This window comes from Castor canadensis, chromosome 2 (genome assembly GCF_047511655.1).
Source record: "Castor canadensis chromosome 2, mCasCan1.hap1v2, whole genome shotgun sequence".
In the NCBI taxonomy this organism is placed as follows: Eukaryota; Metazoa; Chordata; class Mammalia; order Rodentia; family Castoridae; genus Castor; species Castor canadensis.
Genome location: NC_133387.1, coordinates 78,353,527 through 78,377,251, shown reverse-complemented (window position 1 = coordinate 78,377,251; position 23,725 = coordinate 78,353,527). Strand labels below are relative to the sequence as shown.

General features: G+C 36.8%; 1 protein-coding gene across 4 annotated transcripts in view; it reads right to left on the bottom strand.

The window, feature by feature from the left end:
* The window catches only part of Hdac9 (histone deacetylase 9), an 844,179-nt gene that overhangs the window by 787,792 nt on the left and 32,662 nt on the right, over window positions 1-23,725 (bottom strand). For 3 of the 4 annotated variants that reach the window (XM_074065098.1, XM_074065099.1, XM_074065100.1), the window contains exon 2: window positions 19,021-19,060. The exons of the other annotated variant lie outside the window; for it this stretch is intronic. The gene's annotated coding sequence lies outside the window, so the exon portion shown is untranslated. The remainder of the gene's footprint in view (window positions 1-19,020; window positions 19,061-23,725) is intronic. 4 annotated transcript variants of the gene reach the window in all.

The window sequence follows — 23,725 nt, the reverse complement described above, 5'->3', positions numbered from 1 at the left end:
CTTAACAAACAACTAAATATTAAAAATGAAGACTAGCACTGAAAGCTGGAGGCAGAAGTTAAGGGAGCGAGGTCAACCTGAGCTAAGTAGCAAAACACAGTCTCAAAAAGGGCTAGGATTGTGGCTCAAGTGGTAGAGTGCCTGCCTAGCAAGCAGAAAACCCAGAGTTCAACCTCCAGTACCGCCAAAAAAAAAAAAAAAAAGGAAGGAAAGGAGGAAAAGGCTTGTCATATCGTTATGCCTAAAATTAAAGATATGCACACTATTCCAATTAATTCACATAATGTTATTCCTAGTACAAATGGACTAAGAACAAGTTCATTAAAACGGTATAATTAAAGTGTATTATTTTAATGATGCCTTGCATTCATACAGAGCTCTACATTCAATTGCAGAACACTTGATACAGTCCTTCTCCAGTCAGATCCCTTCCCTAAATCTTTGGTCTTCCAGCCAATCAGCATGAAAACGCTTTTGGTTGTAAATCAACATTATTTCATACTTGCTATGTGCCCTTTTTCCAGAGAAATGTCATCTCTCTTCCATCCACCTCTTCTGAGGGGGTCTTGTTGCTCTGGCTAGGATCATATCCTGTGTTAGTTTTAGCTCCATAAATTTATCATCCTAGGGAACTTTGAAACTCTCTAAGCTATTTCTCCCTCCTAGAAAGAAATTCCCCACTCACCTCTGACAGATCACCTGTACCGGAACACATACCTATCAAAGATTTACTGCATCCTTCTATCAATGAGTAAATTATGAACAAGAGATGTTCTCTATATTAAGTAAAAATATACTTCTCTATAACTTCTATTTATTGGCCTACTTCAATCAGTTTTCTGAAGTGATCCAGAATCTCCTTGCTATCTTGGACAGTAATTCGACTGGGTGATACCATGTTTCTTCCAAAGCTTAATTAAATGTCCTCTATTTATTCAATAGTGCTTTAACTCTAATACCATTAGCCCCACAAATAAGCATAGTTCTCACTACTAACTGATGTTAACCTACTGTATGACTGGCATATGTCTGGATAAAACATCAGCAGTATGACAGCACAGATGCTTACCAATTTTATCAATTAAAAAAGCATAGAACTATACCCAATCCCTACTACTACTACTTCATTTACTACTTCAAATTATTTGTCTTCATGTAAAATCACCTTTCTGAATGTGTGTATCCTATCCTACCAGACTACAAACTCCATGAAAGTTAAGATGATATCTGTCTAATTCATAGGAACCAAAAATGAACGCCCAGTAAATGATATATAGTCCACATATCCTGCTGACTGTTCAAATAAAGTCTACCAAAAATATTGCTTCTTCAGGATTTTCACCTGACATAGATGTTCAGCATTACTTACTAACCTAGCTGCTACAATGCCTAAGTATTGACCGTAAATTCTGGGAACCCAAAATGAGTGAAATTTAGTCTTTATGGTTAGAGCATGTTCCCAGAGTTGGTAATGACAAGCTGAGTTCTGGGGGAGAAACAGAAAGATGCCGTTTGATATATATATATATATATATATATATATATATATATATATATATATATATTTATAATAAGTATACAATAACACAAGATCCTTCTGTGTCATTTTTAGACTTCAGGGAACTTCTGAGACTTTAAGAAGGTAGGAAGAAAAGTACCAGGAATGAAGGACTGTGGTTGAATTTAGAAAAAGGATGGTCTAGAAACTTCCTGTGGAGTGAGTGAGGTGGAAGCTGGGGAGAAGATGGAAAAAGGAAAGGCAGTAGATTGAAAAGTTATCAGGGTAATTGGAGGCATGAAAGAACTTAGAGGAGAGTAGACATCATTGGGTTAACATTTATGAAAAAACAAAAGGAATTTGCTAGTCAAGAATGCTGCAGGTAGTAGGGGAAGCAATGAGTAGAGGCGAGAATATTGAGTAGGAAGCCACTGCAGGATTCCAAATAAGAGAGAAACAGGGTCTGAACTGGGATAATAAGACTGGGGCTGGACCAGATGGAATGAAGCACAGAAGATTCAAGGAGGTAGGATCAATAGCACCAAAAGATGAGGGGGTGAGTGAAACAAGAAGTCCAAGATGCCCCCCAAGGTTGCTGAGACAGAGGATCAGAAAGAGGTTCCAATTACAGAAATCAGGAATAAAGAAAGAGGAACAGCAAACAACTCAGAAGCCTTCACTTCCCATGAAATCTGGGAAGAAAATATACCAAAATGTTAAGTGGTTCCCTCTAAGAGCTAGAATTTAGGGTGATTTTATCTTCTTTATTCCTTTCTTTAATTTCCAAATTTTCTAAAATAAGCATGCATTATTCATAATCAGAAAATATTTTTATTCCCCAAATTTTTCAGCCACACTGGTTTATTATTTATTTACTTCCCACCAAAAAGTAACGAAAGTCATTAAAAACAAAACCAAGTTCACATGTAGATAGTCTTAGGGTTTTGGACTTTTTTTTCCCATAAAGATAGCCAGCAACAGACAAGACAGTGACACTACCAACTAGCCCGCATCAACTTAGGCATTTTTCTTCTAATAAGGTTTTCTGTCACTTGCCACAGAATTTTTATATAATCCTGCTGTAAGGATTTGCCATGCTCAACCATTATCTTCACCAAATCAATGGGTAAAATAAAAAGGACAGTTGCTTCCTATAAAAATTGTTTCTTTTAATTCTTACTTATAGCAACAATTCGTCTTATTTACATTCTTAAAACTCTCACATGGTAATTTGAGCAGATTCTGCCATCACCTTGCCAGTAAAAACAACTTAGAAAATACAGCATTAACATACAGAACTTTATCCAAAATGTCTTAACGCAACCGGTTGCATGGAAAAGATTAGAACTAGTATAACTACATTTCCTGATTTCTTCGATGAATTTTTTAGAGGTTTTGGGAAAAAAAAATTATTACTGGTATTTGCCAAAAAAAAAAAAAAAATCCAAGTAAGACACTGCAGAGATTTACTGATTCAATGATAGGTCTAAGCATATCAGTTTATAAAGAAGGGGGTACAAATCTTGCCCTTGTATTACTTACATTTGAGTGAGGAAGTGGCAGAGGTTAGTTTTGAAAGCATCTCAAACAGGTTATTATATAAAAGTCTGAGGAAGTCCAAACCCTGTGAGACCTGAAGGATGGGACTGAAGGACCCAGTGGGGGCTGAACACATCTAACAACTAGGTCCAAGGCTTCTGCTGCTGCTCTAATGGAGAAAGGGAAGAGGTGCCCTCAGCTTGGTGCAGTGCTTGCTGCTATGGATTTACTCCACACACTTAGAGTGAGGACAGGTGGAGTCAGAAGATAGGAACATGAAGCTGAATTATCAAGCTGTCAAGCCCTTGGGAAGAGGACCTGACTGAGTTTCACTTCAAAGGAAGTATAAAGCTGCAGCCCTGTGGGCTATTACTGATGAGGTCCTGTGAAAGAGTGAGCTGGGAGGTCACCAGACTGGCATGAGATGAGCTGATCTCAGAAAGGACAAAACTATAGGGCAAGTGTCCCTTCTGCTCAAAGCACAGAAGCAGCTAGAGAAATAACAACAAAGTTATCTGTGATGATGCTAATCTTATCCCAATAACAACTATACAGTAAGTGGTGATATATGTAAGACTCCAAGAAATTTCATCTTCAATTCTATTTTGTCAGGGTGGAGGGAGAAAACCCTCAGGGAAAAGAATGAAAACTGCCAGTGTGGGTATGAACGGCTCAGTGAGGGTCTCCCAGAGGATTACTCTCTTCTTATTGTTTTAGAATCACTTTATGTTTTAAGGGTAGAGTTTTATTGGGTCAAATTCAGTCACTGCTTTGGGCCAAATTTGGACACTTCTAATCTCTTCTATCATCTCTAAAATATGTTTACAGGGCATGGGGGAGGTGTTTAGAGGTATAGGCCCCAACTTCTCTAAGAGACCTAAGAATAACCTATACAGAGCAGGTGGGGCTGAAATTCTTCAGATAGGACATTTTACTGGATTTGGATTTGACAGGGGGAAATCCTGAAACAATAAAGGACTAGGGTCATTTTTTTAAAAAAATTGTGTGCGGAAACTATGATTTATAAACTGATAGAGTGTTCCAGACTCCATCAATATTAGTCCCTCGTGTTCCAAAAGCTGTTCACACTTAAGATCTTTAAAGGATATAAAGCAAATGTTTCCATAAGTAATACCATAGAGCAGGGTGAGGACTGTGCTTTTTTAACCTTGGTAATAATGAAATGGTACAAGCCACTAAGAAGAAGAGATACAGGAAAATAGAAAAAAGGCAAAAAGTGAGCTCCAATTGCACCCCATGCCCTCACCCCTCTGAGAGCCCTGTAAATATTCCATCTGAAGATACAAATGGGCTCCCAATGCCTCAGCAGTTTCAGATTTTATATGATGAACCAGGCTGTCTTAATATCTATACCAGTTCCCTAGCATCATGAAAATTTGCCATATTTATTCAGAGATATTTGGCCTCCCCTGGACTTAATACTCCTTTCTGAATATCAAAGTTTGAAAGTATTTACTATGCAAAATTTCCTGCTCAAGCAGCAGCTCGGAAGCACAGTCCTGCCTATAGGCACTGATGGGTTTTTAAACTCCATGCACCTGGGATCAAAGGCAGGATTTTCAGATAATTTTAAACCCCTGGCTTCAAATGTTCAAGATTTAAAAATTTATCACCAGGTATAAGGGGAAAAAAATCTTTTTTTCAAATAGATAATTTTTTTTGCCATCCTGAAAGCACTTTTTTAGAAACCATAATCACCTCACTCAGATGTACTGAAACTAGCAAGGGAACAATACAGTTTACTTTTGAAAGGACACTGCAAAATACTCATTACAGAACAACAGAAGCTGTGCTTCAGCAGGGCCCTCAGTTCAATTTTAAAATGCTTGAAGCCTAATGTGGCTTCCTTGCTAATCAGAGCACACAACGTCTCTCCACAAGCTGAACAGGCTTGTTTTCACCGTGGCCGGCTTCTCCTAAGTAAAAATGCTGCTCATTGAGAATTTTAGCTTTATACAGGGAGGTCTCATTCTATTGTACCCACTCAATTAAAAAAAAAAACTTACAATTTGATTTCCCATTCAAAATATGAATGACCTCAAAATTAAATGCTGCATCCACAGACCTGCTTTGTTTCTAAGTTGGTATAACTAATGACTTTAAGAACAGGAGGGGGTGTGTGTGTGTGTGTGTGTGTGTGTGTGTGTGTGTGTGTGTGTGTGTGTGTGTGTGTGTGTAACTTCAATGGTGTAAAGTCTATAGGTTGAGACCCTTGGTATTGGAACGAAAAGATTAATTTTCTTTTGCAAAGTATTGCAAACCAGGAAATAACATAAAAATTCTAAGTTATTATAATTAGGTGGATATAGTTATTTGCCTGACTAAGTAGAAGGAAAGTCTTGAATAATAAATTATCTAAACATAATTACAAACAATTTCTTCAACATATTTCAAAGTACTGCTATGATTTCCTAATTTCATTTACCAAAATTAAAATAAGGAATAAGAGATGAAGAAGAAATAGAATAACTGGATCTAGTCCAAAAGTAACAGAATTCTTTTAAAGTTCTGGGGAAGATGGTGTATTTGATTTTTTTTTTTTTCATTTTGGTGGGCTTTCAGAGAAATGCCTGTAAAATAACATGTATGCTGTTATCCCAACTTTTTAAAAACTATAAGAAAATTCATAATGTTTAATATCTTCTTTAGACTCTGTCTTTGCCTAGGGGACAGAGGCCACGTCCACACTGCATCTCCAAGAAAGGGATGGACCTACTGTTCTCATTTTCCATCAAAGCCTCTTATCCCAGATGCAAGGGAGCCTGGACATTTTGAAGCTTCATTTTGGCAAGAGGTGAATTTTACCTAGGAAATGAGTAGCTTGGCTTTGGAGAAAAGAGCTTATATCTAGCCACTGCTTTATTCATGGGCTGAAGTTGGTTGAAGTCTTAGATTTGTCTATAGGGTGGTATTATTTTCCTGTGGCTGCTGTAAAAAATGATCACAAACTTAATACCTTAAAACTACAGAATTTACTACAGTGTTGGAAGCCAGAAGCCCATCATCAGTTTCACTGGACTGATACCAAGGTATTTGCAGGCCCATGCTCCCTCTGGAGGCTCAGGGGAAGAATCCATCCCTTGGAGGTTCCAGCTTCTGCAGTCTTTAACCACTCCAGTGTTTGCCTCCATGATCACATTGCCTTCTTTTCTGTATGTGTCAAATCCTTCTGTCTCCCTCATGAGGACACATATGATTGCATTTAGGGCCCATCTGAATAATACAGAATAATCAGAATAATTTCCCCTCTCATGTTCCATAATTTACTCATTTATGCAAAATTCTTTTTTAGCGACAGAAGATGACACAAGGTTCAAGGATTAGGATGTGGACACCTTACGGGGTGCCATTATTCATGACACTACAACTGTTTCATGTAATCCAACATACTGCAAAACATTTTATAAAACCTGCTAATTTACTTCTTCCTGTCTCTCACAAAATAAAGACACTGCAAGCCACAGTGGGTATAGACTGTAAGCAAGGCATCATATGTTGCATTAATAGCTTGGTGCCAGGGGATAAAATAAAATATTCTAGATAACAGAATGATGAATAATATCCAATAAAAATAAATATTTGATATCTGTAAGCATATTTTTCCCTTCTAAGATACATCATTTAAAAATTTTAATATACCTGATTGCTAGAACTTCTAGCAAATGTAAACTTAATTATTACATTTATTTATTGGGAGTCTACCATGTCTCATGCTAGAAAGCATTATTACAGAAAGTCAGCAAAATGCAAAAGGGGAGATAACAACAAACACCACGGAAATCCAGGGAATCATCAGACTACTTTGGAAACCTATATTCTAATAAATTTGAAAATCTTGAAGAAATGGACAAATTTCTAGATACTATGACCATCTAAAATTGAACCAAGAGGATACTGATCACCTGAATAGATCTATAACACAAAATGAAATTGAAGCAGCAATAAAGAGTTTCCCAAAAAAGAAAAGTCTAGGACTTGATGGATTCTCAGCTGAATTGTATCAGACCTTTAAAGAAGAACTAATACTAATTCTCCTTAAACTTTTCCACAAAATAGAAAGGGAAGGAATACTGCCTAAATCATTCTCGGAAGCCAATCATCCCAAAACCAGACAAAGACACCTCCAAAAAGGAGAACTATAGGCCAATCTCCTTAATGAGCACTGATGCAAAAATCCTCAATAAAATAATGGCAAACTGAATCCAGCAACATATCAGAAAGATCATTTACCACGACCAAGTTGGCTTCATCCCAGGGATGCACAGGTCATTCAACATATGCAAATCTATAATGTAATACAGCACATTAATAGAAGCAAAGACAAAAACCACTTGATCATCTCAATAGATGCAAAAAAAAGCCTTTGGTAAGATCCAACATCACTTCATGATAAAAGCTCTAAGAAAACTAGGAATGGAAGGAATGTACCTCAACATTGTAAAGGCTATATATGACAAACCTATAGCCAACATCATACTTAATGGCGAAAAACTGAATCCATTTCCCCTAGAAACAGGAACAAAACAAGGGTGCCCACTATCCCTACTCCTATTCAACATAGTACTGGTTTCCTAGCCAGAGCAATAAGACAAGAAGAAGTAATAAAAGGAATGCAAATAGCTAAAGAAACTGTCAAAGTATCCCTATTTGCAGACATGATTCTATACCTCAAAGATACAAAAAAAGTGCACCCAAAAACTCTGAGATACCATAAACAGGTTCAGCACTATAGCAGGATACAAAATTGATTTACAAAAATCAGTAGCCTTTCTATATACCAACAATGAAATAATTTAGAAAGAATATATGAAAACAATTCCATTTACAATAGCCTCAAAAAAAGTCAAATACCTAGGAGTAAACTTAACAAAGGATGTGAATGACCTCTATAAGGAGAATTACAAACCTCTGAAGGAAGAGACTGAGAAAGACTACAGAAGGTGGAAAGATCTCCCGTGCTCATGGATTGGTATAATCAACATAGTAAAAATGGCTATACTACCAAAAGCAATCTACATGTTTAATACAATTCCCATCAAAATCCCAATGACACTCATCACAGAGATTGAAAAATCTACACCAAAGTTCATTTGGAAACACAAGAGACCGTGAATAGCCAAGGCAATACTCAGCAAAAAGAGCAATGCTGGAGGTATCACAATAGCTGACTTCAAACTATATTACAAAGCAATAGCAATAAAAACAGCATGGTACTGGCACAAAAACAGACATGAAGACCAGTGGAACAGAATAGAGGACCCAGATATGAATCCTCACAGCTACGCCCACCTTATTTTTTATAAAGGCGCCAAGAACATATAATGAAGAAAAGACAGCCTCTTCAGCAAATGTTGCTGGGAAAAATGGTTATCTGCCTGCAAAAAATGAAACTAGAGCCATGTTTATCACCCTAGTATCAACTTAAAATGGATCAAGGACCTTAATATCAGACCCTAAACTCTGAAGTTAGTATAGCAGGGAATACTCTGGAAGCAATAGGTGTAGGCAAGGACTTCCTCAATAGAATGCCAGCAGCTCAGCAACTAAGAGAAAGGATGGACAAATGGGACTTCATAAAATTAAAAAGCTTCTGCACAACAAAAGAAATGGTCTCTAAACTGAAGAGACCATCCACAGAGTGGGAGAAAACATTTGCCAGCTATACATCAGACAAAGGATTGATAAACAGAATATACTGGGAGCTCAAAAAACTAAACTCTCCCAAAATCAATGAACCAATAAAGAAATGGGCAATTGAACTAAACAAAATTTTTTCAAAAGAAGAAATTCAAATGGCCAAAAAACTCATGAAAAAATGCTCATCATTTCTAGCCATAAATCAAATGCAAATCAAAACCACATTAAGATTCCACCTCACCCCTGTTAGAATAGCTATCATCAAAAACACCACTAACAACAGGTGTTGGTGAGGATGTGGGAAAAAAGGAACTCTAATCCACTGCTGGTGGAAATGCAAGCTAGCGCAACCACTCTGGAAAACAATATGGAGGCTTCTTTAAAAACTAAACATATAAAAAACAAACAAACAAACAAAAAAACTAAACATAGATCTGCCATATGATCCAGCAATCCCACTCCTAGATATATACCCAAAGGAATGAGACTCAGGTTACTCCAGAGGCACCTGCACACCCATGTTTATTGCAGCACTATTCACAATAGTCAAGTTATGGAAACAGCCAAGATGCCCCACCACTGACGAATGGATTAAGAAAATGTGGTATTTATACACAATGGAATTTTACTCAGCCACAAAGAAGAATGAAATCTTACATTCTCAAGTAAATGGATGGAACTGAAGAACATCATCCTGAGCAAGGTTAGCCAGGCTTAGAAAACCAAAAATCCTATGTTCTCCCTCATATATGTACTTTTTATATAGGGCAAATGCAGTAATGTTGTTGGACTTGGGTCACACACTAAGGGGAGAGCACATACGGGAGGAATGGGGATAGGCAGGAAACCCCAAACTTAAAAGTGTTTGATGTCCCCGCTGCAGAGGAGCTAATACAGTAAACTTAAAGCGACAGAAGTGAATATGGGAAGATGACTGGGAAGTAGTGAAGAGGTCAGGTAGAGATGAATCAATTCGGGTTGTAATACACTTGTGCATGGAAGCAATGCTAGGAATCTCTCTGTATAGCTATTCTTATATCAACTAGAAAAAACTGTTTGTTTTTCTTATTATTGCTTATGTCTTCTCTTCAACAAAATTGAAGAAAAGGGAAGAACAGGTTCTGCCTGGAAGCAAGGGGGTGGGGGGAAGAGGGAGGAGGTTTGGGGGGAGCAGAGGGAGTAATGACCCAAACAATGTATGCACATATGAATATATGAAAAAAGAAAATCAGCAAGGTGTAATGAAGAAAATGAAACACCATGTATTGAGACAGACCCAGATTTGCATTCCAGCCTTGCCCAAAATTAAGTGAGGGACTTCAAGCAAGCACTTATCCTTGATTTCTTTTCTTTTTCTCCCCCCCATTTTCTTAATCTGTAATATGAATGACGTCCTTTGGCATTACCCTATCAATTGAGGTTCATGGCAAAACATACTTCAGCCCCTAATTCAATGTGGCTGATGCAAATCAAAGTAATCATATCTGTTTTCCTACCAGTTCCTGAAAGCTTTGCAACCTGCCACAGTCTCTCCTCCTCCCCAGGACTGCATCCACTTGCACCAAGAGCCCAAATTTTTACATATACACACCCTATGAAAGCTTCCCAATGTCTTGCTCTTTGGCTCCTTTTTTTTTTTTCTCTCTCTCCTCTGTCATCTCTACCCCACACCCTCTTCATCTCACATTAACACAGAAACTCTAAACTCTTCTGACACTGCTTTACAATCAGTTCTCACTCTGAAGTCTTGATACCAGTGACAAGAAGACACCCTTGAAAGGGAGGAGAGAAGGGGGGAGGCAAACAAGGAGATCAAGAGCTCATAATCTCTCCATCAAGAAATTTCTTCAGGCAAACATAATTTTCTTCCAAAAAGGATTTTCTTATTTTTGTCAAATTGATATTTCCCACTTGTTAACATTTTAAATGAAGCAAATTATATTCACTTAAAAAGGCAGTTATGATCATTTAAAGGGAAAACAGATGTAAAATAGTTTAATACAAGGTCTGGCACATATTACAAATCCAATAAATGTTATTGCTATCATTATTGTCATTATTTCTATCACTATTGTGCTTCAGGGACTGAAGTTAGATCTGTTTAAATGTAAGAACATCTATAGTCAATATACTTAAACTGACTACAAAAATTGTTGAAGTCAGAATCAGTTTGATTCAATACTACATTCTAAGGACTGTCATGCATAAAAACAAATGCCAATGAATTCTACTCTGAAAACAATTTTGCATAGCTTTATTTTTAGTTTCTCCAAACTGGCCTGGTTCTCTTTTCCCTGGTTAAAAAGAATTCCCTCTGAAATTTCTAATGCAGCAAATGAACAAAGAATAATTCTAACTTCAGTCAAAAATTGTTTGGGTAAGGGTAGAAATGGACATAGTGATGACAGTGAGAAATAGAAACAGAAACCTGACTCAAAATCACACTGAAGAATGCATAAAAATGAGTAATAATGTTGACTGTGTTGATAATTTACAAGTGATCCTCTCCTTTTTACCATTTATATCGTCTTTATAGCTAATTTCTACCTTTAAAGATTCATATGCAATTTCTACTGCTTCAAATAGGTCATGAATAAAAATCTCTAGGCTATTTTCAATCTATAAACTTTGATAATGACAGGTATAAGTACAGCAAAGGTGGAAATTAACCACTAGCTCCACTGGTCTTGATCCATCAGAGTTACAAAGGAGTTTACATGGTCACCCAAGGGCTCATTTCTTTTCCTAGCAATCTTTCCAGAGCACTCCTTAATTAATATATATAATGACATTAATAAATAATAATATGCTGCCCAGCAGAATTAGGAATAAAGCAGACCTAGTTGGTATTACTCCAGCTACAGAGAATTTAGTCTCTGAAATGCCAAGCCTCCTGGTAACTCGGATTGAACTTTAAAGCAATCCCACAGCACAAACACAGAGAGTACTATCGTGCCAAGGAATCAGCACATTTACAAGAAACTTCCACAATGGTCAGAATGGACTACTTCCAGGAAGGAGAACATTATAATCAAAGCAAAGTTTCATTCTGTTGGCCCTGTCTAAGAAGTGGCACTCAGGCATGAAAGAAAAAAATAAAGTATGGATAGGTAGAGATGTACAACTGTGTGTATATAGATAGACACACAGATATGTAGATAAAGATATCTTTAAAGAATGACTTTGAGCAAGTAAACAAGAAAGTAAAATGTAATGCCACAGAAATATTGCATGCTTCCCATGGCAACTTCCAATAGCCAAATGGTTTTTCACAGAGTAAGTGACATGAAAGCATTTACAGAAACATGTTGCTTTCCCTTTCATCTATAAAAAAATCATTTTTCCATTTTGTGCCTTTGGTTATCTGTCTCAAGTACCATCTTAAATGCAAAACAACAAAAATCAAGCCCATTAAGTCATTTAAAAGGGTGCTCGTGTACAGTTTGCAAAGTGAAAATGTTCGTATTTGCTAAATTATGTGTGTATCCTATAACTGTAAAATTGAGCCCAGGGATAATAACCAGGAAAAAACAGACATCACACACTGCTAAAGATAAGCTGATAGCAAAGACCAGACTTAGCTCCCAAGTCTCCTTATAATGACAAGAAGTCATGCTGTTTCTAGTCTCAAGCCATGGATATTTGACAAATTCTCTCATTTGTCAGCTGGAACAACACCACTGCTTAATTAAAATCTCAGTGGATGTTTTTTTCTTACGAGGGTGATATGGGGAATGACTTGCTCTAAATACATTATGAAGTTTTGATGTGTTCAAAGACTATAATTATTTTCTGTAATTAATCCTATTTTTTACTGACATGTCATGGGCAATTTTGGTGGCATGTGTTCTGTTTTGAAGTAAAGGTCACACCTCTGTGTTTCTGTGTTATTAACTTCCAATGCAATTCATGACAGTAGCTAAGGGGATTAGCTGGGGATAATGAAGAGAGAAATAAACCAAGATTTGCTTTCTTTGACAAACAGACCACCAGCATCAACTGTTTCCATGATTAGCAGTTTCATCTACATTAAAGTAAGCCCAAAGTTCATGACCAACTAATTTAATTCCGAGTTCTTTTAAACAACTATAGCCTTAGAGTGCTATGCAAAAATAAAATTAAATAAAAACCAAGGTCACTTTACTCAGGGAAAGAGGAACACAGCATGTTGGAATTCTTATACAAAGCAACAATCTCAAGCTGGTGGAGTAGCTCAAGTGGTAGTGCATCTGCCTAGCAAGTGTGAGACCCTGAGTTTAAGGCCCAGTACTGCTAAAAAAAAAAAAAAAAAAAAGGAGGGAAGGAAGGAAGGAAAAAGATTACATTGTTGAAGAGGCTAATAGGAGAAGGGGACTAGGAACTAGAGAAAAGGTTAATTCAATAAGAATCCATTTAGAAAGTTACACATATGTACATGGAAGCAAAACTAGGCATCTCCCTATACGGCTAGCCTTACCTCAACTAGCAAAAAACCCTGGTCCTCTTTATTATTGCTTATACTCTCTCGTCAACAAAATTAGAGATAAGGGCAAAACAGTATCTGCTTGGAAGCGAGGGGGTGGGGGCAGGAGAAAGGGGGTGGGGGAAAGGGGGAGTAATGACCCAATCATTGTATGCACATATGAATAAAGGAAATTAAAAAGAAAGAAAGAAAGAAAAAAAGATTACAGTGTTGACATTACATGACTTACCTTGCAAAAGACCAATTTAGGGATAAAAAAAACTAAGGCCACACAGGTGCAAAGAACTTAGCCAAGGTCTTCTATGTGAATAAGGTGACTTCAAAGAATGCATTGTTTTTTTTTTAATGATTCATTTCTTCTACTTAATTCAGAAAGTAACAACAAGTGTTTTGATCCCCATAGAGTAGGCTAAAAACTTCAATCACAACTTTTGAGTATATTTGGATATGACAAAATATTTCACCTATTGTTCCCCATATTAATGCAATCTTAAGAGAGTTTCTAAATACCTGAATGTAGTTCTTTTTTACTTCAGTAGATAGCAATTTGAAGACTGTTGTGGATTTTTTGAAGCTACTAATTGTCTGAAGAAAAAAGAAATAACATCACTGGGATGTTGGCACACTGAAGGCAAGAAGAAGCCCTAATTGCTATGACTTAGGAGCAAAGGGAGAGAAGCAAATGAACATGCAATAGAGAATTTTAAAAAGAGGCGTGTGAAGGTGTTGAAGAATGGAACACGTTCAATTCTTATTTCTCTAAGTCTGTAATTACCACCTGGGCCAAAGAACAAGCAATGATTCTCCATAATCTATCTCTTGCCGTTTGCTGAAATAGTTTTTAAATGCTTCATGGCAGCTTCTTCTTTGCCTAAACAAATTGGGTAAGGGGATGTCTTTAAATTGTGGCTTCAGCTATTGACCACTACAACCATAATTTTTAAGTATTTTGCTGCTCAGATCACAAAGACCGAAGATGAGTGAACACGATAGCCTGCCTGGCCCTGCTTCCTTTTAGGAAAAGGTCTGAAGTCCTTTCTAGTCTGAAGCCCCTCACTGCCTTACAATGGCTGATTTGCTTTCACTCTTTTCCTTGCCCACACACCAAAGTATCTTCCCATTTTGGAGGAAGGAGAGGGCAGAGACAATGGACAAAGCTTTGGCCTGGGAAAGACATTGACTCCTCTGAATTCACTTCACAGGTGATTCAACAGCATACATTTTACAACCCAGTCTACTGCACAAATTGTAGCATTAAAAATAAATGAAGATTAATACCTCTTAATTTCTTTTCCTAAGTAGGAAAAAACAATGTCTTTATTTCCTATAAACCAAATTCTTAATTAGTACTATTATGCTAGCACTAGCCATAACATTCTGATTTTCAGCAGACAGGACATCTAGCCAACAACCAAATAGTGCTAATATCTATGGATAAATCCTTATTAAGTACAACTAACAAGTATTAAGCACTGAATTATTGATGATTTATTTCTAATACAGTGATTCCACCTTCAAAAAAATTATTAAAGTAGATTTGGGAAAGTATTTGTCCTTTGCACATACTATCTAAAACTTCAGAATGTCACTATGATAAAAGACCTAAGATACATCAATTTAAAGTAGGACACATTTTTGGGGGGTGGGGCAGTTTCAATGGTTTAAGTCCATGGTCAGAAGATCATGCAGGAAGCACTTGGCAAAGTTTGTTTGGTTTGTTCACTTCATGGTAACCAAAAAACAAACAGAGAAAAGGCAGAGTCCCAATATCCCCTTTGAGGGCACACCCAATTACCTAACTTCCTTTCACTAGAGGTTCCACCACCTCTTAAGAGTGTCACAGGCTGGTCACCAATCCTTTGACATTTCACCCTTGAGGGACACTTAATATTCAAACCATAACATTCTCCATATTTTCCTCTTATATGGGGGTGTATGGAAATTTCATACAAATTGCCCATTAGATTATAAAGTCCCATTTGAGATTCATCTTTTAAGTGAAAAAGATCAGATTTGAGAAGAAGACAGGAGAAGATCAAAGATGATCTGTAAAGACTTCCAAACATTAAAGAAAACTGAGTCACAAGAAAGACAACTTTTCTCCGTGTAAAATTCATTCTGTGAATGTACTTAAAGACCACTGAACTATATGCTTTAAATAGGTGAAGCATACGGAATGGAAACTATTTCTCAATAAAGCTATTACCCAAAAAGAAAATGGAACACAAACTAAAGGAAATATGAGGAGTAATTTAATAAAAAACAAAGCCTTTGAGGAATCTGACACTAGAAACAACATTACTCCCATCAAGGGACTATCCTTCATGATTATCATTCAATTCTCTGCAACCACATGGGAGTTGATATATACCATGTAATGTGTCTGATCAAAACATCAGTTGTTTTGATTTGGTTTTGTTTGGTTTAGCCAAGTACTAGTTATACTCGAGAGTAGATCTCTCTTAGCTTATATGTTACTTGTTCAAAGATTTTAAACATATACAATCTATAGTGGGTGACATGTTACTCTTTTTTTTTTTCTTTTGCAGTACTGGGATTTGAACTCAGGCCTCGTGCTTATGCTCTGCCACTTAAGCCATGCATCTAGCCCTTTTTGCTTTAGGTTATTATTTGTAATAGGATCTCAAGGTTTTTCTGCCAAGGGCCCTGACCCAGACCACGATCTTCCTACATACAACCTCCCATGTAGCTGGGACAACCACAGGTGCATGCCTCCACACCTAACTTATGTGTCAAGATGAGGTCTCACTAACTTTTTTGCCCAGGTTGGTCTCAAACTATGATCCTTTCAATCTCCATCTTCCAAGTACCTGGGGTTACAGGTGTGAGCCAAGGCACCCAGTGACACTGCTATTCTTTTTCATTCAGACTCTGATATTCTCCTCCTGAACACCTGCCTCAATATTTAATAACATTTGTGTTTACTGCTTTAATTGCCTCTCCTCCATTAACTACAGGCTTCATGATAGCAAGAATTGCCATCTGTTTTGGCCTAGCATAGTTCAGGGACAGTTTATAGAGAAAGTAAGTATCTGCTGGATAAATGAATAACTGGACACCACAACCAAACCCTTATAAGATTTCATAAGTTAAAGATAATTTAATATGCAAAAATGGATAAACAGAAAGTAAACACTTTACTTTTTCTATTTACTTTTTTAATTTAATAAAATTAAATATTTCACTTTCCTCAAATATTCACACTTTATGAAAAACAAAACAGAATCATGGGTCAAAGAAGACCTCAGTAAATTTATGTGTATATACCTTCATACATATTAATACAATAAAAACCCACCAAATGCCTACTCAGCACCTGGGCTATTAAATAGGGTTAAAAAGATGAATAAAACAAAGTCTTCCCCTCCATGAACTTATGTCTAGCATGAGAGAAAGGAATGTTATCAAACTCTGGAATTACAGAGAAGACAGAAAACAAATCTATGTAGGCATGTCAAGAAGTCATTTGTATAGTACATACCAGTTTTTTTTTAAATACTTTCCAATAAATGTCAGTGTTTTAAAAAACCCAAAGAGTTCAATAAGAATTATACAGGATATAGTTTAGATAAAAAGAAATATATTCAGTCTCTTCTCCAGTAAACATAAAGACAGTAAACAAAAAGATGATATAGTATTCAAATCTCAATCTTCTTTCTCCAGTAACATAATTCTCTTCAACATATTTAAATGGATTAGGGGCTTGTGTTGTACTTTCTTTCATGTTGAAAAGCATATGATAACCAGGTGTGGTTGCTCAAGGTTGCAATCCTACTCAGAAGGCAGAAACTGGGAGGATTACAGTTTTGAGGCCAGTCCAAAGCAAAAAGTTCTCAAGATTCCATCTCAACCAGTAAGCTGAGCATGGTGGTATGTGCCTATCATCCCAGCCACACCAGAAGCATAACTAGGAGAATCCTTCAGTCCAGGACAGCCTGGGCAAAAATGTGAAACCTTATTCAAAAAATAAGGAAAGCAAAGAGGGCTGGTGGCATAGTTCAAGTGGTAGAGTGACCTCATGCCTAGCAAGCATGAGGTCCTGAGTTCAAATCCCAGTACCACCAGAAAAAAAAGACATAAAGGGTCTCTGTAAATTCAGGTAATATAATATAACCATTTCATTTTTGGAGATTATCTCCCAAAAGTCCTGATCTCGACCTGCAGGAATGGCAAGGTAGAAAGAAAAGGAATGAAATGAATGATGAAGGGAGTGTGGGAGAGAGCAAAAAAAGGGAGAGAAGGAAGGAGTGAATAAAGAGAAGGAAAAGGAAAGAGAGTCAACATTCAGATGTATTAATTATAAAGAGATATGACACAATTAAAGACCCATTAGGCAGATATCACACCTAACCCCCATCATTTAAGTAAATATGACATTTAACCCTGTAACTATTCCTGCCCTATCTGTTGTCAAATCTAAGTGCATTACTGACTGCAGAGACACTGGGGATAGCCTTTCCAGATCCAAGGTTTCCTTTCTCTTCCAAAAACACACACATAGTTGGAATGGTTCTTGTCATCACTTAGCTATGTGGAGGTCCTGAGAAGTAGTTCTGAAACAACTTCATATGCCCTGGGACTTTCCAACTCTGTTGGAGCTAGTAATAAAGACCTCAGAGATCATCCAATCCTGCCCCCACCTTATTATACAGATAAGAAGTCCAGAGAGATGGAATGAGTTGATTCAAATTAAAGCTAACAGAACACTATTTCTGATTACCGGTCTGAAAAGAATCTGGGACTCCAGTTAAAATCTTTATAGTAACTAGATAATAAAACAATTCTCCTCATGTACCTAGTGGTTTTCCTGTCAAGTCTCTGAGATTTTTTTTGTTTATTTGTTTGTTTTGGTAAAGACACAAGTTTCCTACAGTTTTGGCAAAGAATTTCTGCGCTAACTTGGATTCATGTCACTGAGAAGCTGCTGGCTGCCACCACCTTAGTGTATGACTAGATGATTGGATGCTCAGAATTCTAATTTCCCCCACTGTATTCTGATTCTTCAAGAAATTTTTTAAAAATTTGTAAAATCTTAATTATCCATTACATTTTGAAAAGTATTTTATAACAATTTGTTTTTATTAAATACACAAAGATTGCCATCAAAATTTATGATGTACACAAGAATCAAAGCAAAATAATAATCAAAATAATAAAACATTAGGTGAAATTTAAAATATAGTTAAAGTGACAGTCAGTTCTATGAGGACAAACATACTACCACACTACCAGAATAACCAGAAGAATAGTTTCAAAACTCCTCATTTTCTTTGCATGAGGTCTAAAATTCTGACTTCTTTAAAGTATTAACTCCAGTGGTTCATGATAAATAATATGTAACCTGGAAAAAAATCAATTCATGAATCCACTAGCACTGTTAAACAGGACAATCCTTATAATCACTTTACCAGATTAGTTACTGGTAACTAATTAGAAAATCAGAGAGAATAAGGTCCTCTCTGGTAAACTTCAGGTTTACTTCAAAATACAAGCAAATAATAGGGCTAACAGACAAAGCCAGCAGTCCAAACAAGGTCCCTGGGCAGCCTGAATGCCTAAAGGAACAGAAGGAGGAAGGCTTGTGACTTAGAGCTATAAGATTGTACAAGTAATAATAATATAGGCTGGCCAGTTAATTTTAATTTCAGATAAAGAACAAGTAAGTTTCTGGTATTATAAATATTATATGGGCATACTTATACTCCAAGATTATTTGTTCTTAATATAAAATTTAAATTTAACTGAGTTTCCTGTAATTTATCTGGCAACCTAGACACCCATAAAGAAAAACACAGTCAAGAGTCATATCAACATTGATTCATATCCCAGCTCCACCACTGACCTTGTACAAGTTCTTTAAATTCTTGAGGGTCACTCGGAACCTGTAAGAGTTGTTGCAAGAACAGAATTAGACAATGTACAACAATATCTATCATTTATCCTCTAACTCTCATGTACTTAATTTGTGTGGGGTTGACTTGAACTAGGAAGCCACTTTTTTTCAGGTTATTAATTTTAATCTCAGATGTTGCTCCTTGAGCCCAGACAACATATAGGGTACTAAAACCTCACCTTATAATTGGACTGACACTATCTTTAATCCAAACAGAAAACAGTTTCATTTGAGGAAAATGTTTACAGCAAATTGATAGCCATCACTAATAAACTCCTCACCTTCAGAAATTGGTAGTTTCCACAGAAAGATTGGATTTTCTGTGGCCAATAAACTAAATTGAAAAATCTCCAGCCAACTATAATAAACACAGAATTGAAAGCTAATAAAACACCACAGGGCATTTCAAGGTAACTCAGCAGGAGAACTCTCACCAATATAGATGTGTTTACAGATGGTGACTAAAGATATAATAATTAATCTGCTTTTGAACTAATGAACAAATCACATGCTTCCTTAAAATACAAAGCACAAAGCTCTTAGCTGCTAATTAAGTTCAGGAGTGAAATAAACACTTGATTTGCAGTAAAGGATAAGGCTCATAAACAATAATATACAGCTATCCAAGTCTTGCCTCTCTGATTCAGAAAAAAAAAAAAAAAAGCACCCTATTCAGCATGTAAAAAATGACCCAACACTATCATTTACCTACGGTTTTTGAGTCTTAACAAGACCCAAACTAATCTGTTATTGGCTATAATATACTTCCTTAACAATTTTTCACAAAGGAATGACTTTAAGTTGGTTACAAGAATGACGCTTGCAGTATTTTAAAGTAATAATATTTAAAGTATGTACAAGTTCAACCACAGAAAACAGAAGTAAAGCAATACTAAGTCCAATAAATTAATTATTCTCTATCTCTTTTGTAAGTATTTAGGACAGTTGATTTTATGAATAAGAAAGAATTCCTTGTATAGAATTTAACAGAATCAGATTCTTACTCATCAATGAAAAAAGGGAAGGTGAAAACAAGGTAAGCAGATGATAGACCCAGGGTCAACAAACTACAGCCCACAGGACTGTGTTTGCACAGCCCACAAAATATGAGTGGTTTTCACATTCTTAAATGTTTGAAAAAATAAAAGAAGACAACTATTTCAAGGTACATAAAAATTATATTAAATTGAAGGGAACACAAGGGAGTTGTCCACAGATGAAGAGCTACTGAAACATAGCCATGCCCTTCTGCTTAGCTGTTGTGTAAGGTTTCTTTCCTGCTACAAGGTCAGAGAACCTGTAACACAGACCACATGGCCCAGAAAGGCTACATTATTTACCACCTTGCTGACAGTAAATAAAATTGGTATGATGACCCCTGAGATAGATAAGTAGTCTAGTGACACGAACTATAATTGTATCCTGTCTACATATCCCAAAAGGTTTCCAAAGCATAGTAATTAAAATCACCATAGAATTTATGCTATCTTATTATGATATCAAACCATATTTTCCCTGAGTCAGTCCTTATCTTATTGATGCATTTGACTTGTACATATTCCTCCCCTTAGAAAACAGGCATTCAGAAAAGCCCAGAACTCAGTTTACCTCCTATTTTCCCAGGAGAGGATTTCTTCACCACCATCCCTCTCTACCCTACCCTTCCCTCATGACTCCACAAATCTAAAATGTTGCCTTCACAGCCCTTTATTTTCTCCAGTCCTTGATTCTCACCGACACTCACATGGCAGCCAGTCCAGGGCTGCGTCCCTTGGGCAAGAATGGATATGGCCAAAACAAAGGGTGGAAGATGGAAGATAACCTCATTTCCCAGTACACTGCAGATGACCTCAGCCTCCTCTAGAACACTTCTCTTTCCTCGCCACTGAATCTAGCTATTTCTCAGAAACATAACTCAATCTACCTTCAGTATTCCAGACTCAACAGCACCAATCCTACTTTTATCTTTCTCTGCATGTCTGACATACAAACAAAGTTGGGGCAGGTGGAGAAGGTCCCTCGCAACCACCACCACCATTGATTCCCTCTGCTGTTAACAGTGTTTTTAAAGAAATAAAAAAGAAACTGATTTTAACTGTATCAGGGTTTGAACTCAGTGCTTTGCACTTGCTAAGCAAGTACTCTACTACCTGAGCCATGCCTCCAGCCAACCCCCCCCCCAAAAAAAAAAAACCCAGAGAAGACAGCAAGTTATCTGTCATTTTGGGCAATAAAAGCATAAGAAAAATGCAGTAAGAATCTCTGATGTCTAGGAAGAACGATAAAAGACAGAAACCTGGTCAGAAATAGCTGAAGGTAGGACAAATAAGACCAGATCAATCTCTTAGATTCTCAAAAGAAAACAAATAATAAAAGACCAGGAAATTCCCCTAGCATTACACTCTCAGAAGTTCTTACCTGTGAACACCATCCCTACATCAACCCCCACTGCATTACCAGGAGCACAGCTTCTCACATGGAATTACACAGAAACAGGAAAGATAGAAGGACTTCTGAAGACTCATCATAGAATCCTTAGTGCCTAAAATACAGTACTGCTCGTACGTAGCAAAGTACGTACTCCATAAACATGTTCTTGAAGGGGTAAACTTAGGAATAAGCACATCTATCTCACTGTCTTATTCTCAGAAACTGGAGTCCAGGGAGGAAAATCATCTGGCTTTTCAAAACCACATAGCTGGCTGAATAAAATAAAAACTCAGATTTTGTTACCTTGCCCTTGCCCCAGGCCACCACTCCACGGTGACAAGCAGTGTGGAAGACACAGATAGCATTTACTGGACAGATATTCCACTTTCTGCACTGTCAACAGATCTTTAAGTTAGCTGTAAACATGCTCAGAGGAGGTGGCCATCTGCACACTCCAGAAGAAATTAGAAATTTAGACTCTAAGCTACTTCCAACAATCTGATTCTCGGTGGCTAGTGATTGGTTGGGGCAGACGTATGCCTGAGAGTTCTGGCCAATGATATGTAAAGAGAAATCTGCTTTGCTGCATTTGAGAAAACATTTTCCTGATTAATAAGAAATGTTCTAGAATTGTCTCTTGAAACCATTCCTCATTCTATCACCTTTCAAAGGTTGTTATGTGAGGCTTTATTTGTGGTTACTGTGGACATATTATAAACCATGAGGTTATAAAGATTTCAAAGAACCTAACCTAACCTAGAACAAGTTCATTGAGCTGTTAAATTAACAAGGGCCAGAATGCCTCCTTTAGACATCTTATGTGAGAAAATAAACTATTATTCAAGTTGAGTAGTCAGCTGCTTGTAGCCAAAACCATGTTGCGTCATAGATCCATCCTTGAAGACTCCACATTTCCTGCCTTAGCCTTCATCCTGCTTCAGTCTTTACCCCAGTCACATGAACCACAGAAGGAAAAGTTGCTAATTTTCACTGTCAAATGGGAGGAAGACTTTAAAATGTCTATTTCTACCCCGAGTAAATCTCTTGTCTATTCCAAGCTAAATTCCAAATGCATTTTCCCAATGGAAATATTATTATATATTTTTGTGTGGGCCCTATGACGATTTTAGAGCAGAAATTATACAATATGGTTTAAATAGGCTTTTGTGGGTTGGCCTGGAAACCTAACATTGTTACTATGGAAAAATGTTTCAAACTCCAAACAACTCTGTTCCCCATGAACTTTTTAATGCAACCTATTTTAAATTAGGGGTTTGCATATTTACTTATAATTAAAATACACACAGATGAAACTGAGTTATCAGCTATAAAAATCACATTTAGTTTTCTGGCTTTAGATTGACAAACGTTCCTTTACCATTTGGGATAAAATAGCTCTGATTAAAATGGGGTAGACCTCTGCACTATTAAACAATAACACAAAATTAGAAGACTACCTGCCACATTCCACTTTAAAGTAACTTCCTACTAAAAGTAAGAGTTATCCTGCAAAGTAAATGGGTATTGGCTATTCATTAAGAAATAATCACCCACTGTTCCATCACCAATGTCTCTTTAGGGCCTTTGGGAAATATTCAAAGCAGTAGTATGAACAAGTATATGAAAACTTTCACTGCAAATAAAAAGAAAGACCTTACCTAGCAGAAATCTTTTTGAATAGTTAAGAATGGATCCAAATCTTTAGAATGTTTTCTTTAAGTCTACCAACAACTACAACCTATCTTCCCATTCAAAAAAAACAAAAACAAAAAAAAGGTCATACAATAACTTCTTCTTCCTTTGTTTGCTGGATTGTTTGTTTTCTGAGACATAGTCTTACTGTTTCCCAGGCTGTTACTAGACTCACTGGCTCACCTGATTCCCCGACCTCAGTCTCCTGAGTAGCTGGAACTACAGGCCTGAACCATTATAGCAGCTAAGGTCAATTTCTTGAATCAGATATTAGTCATGGGATCAGAATATAGTAGAAAAAATATTTCCTAGTTATCATGGCTTTTTGCTTCTATCTCCTCAGCTATAAAATGAAAATAATACTATCGAGGGTCCCCAAGACAGTAGAATATTTACATGCTGTGACATCTCCCAGTGCTCTGCCTGAAATACAGCAAGCACTCAGTTTCAGTTCCCTAACTTTCCATCCACTTCACCACTATAAGAGCATTTTATTGAAATTCTTATCAACCTATACACCTAACTGACAGCC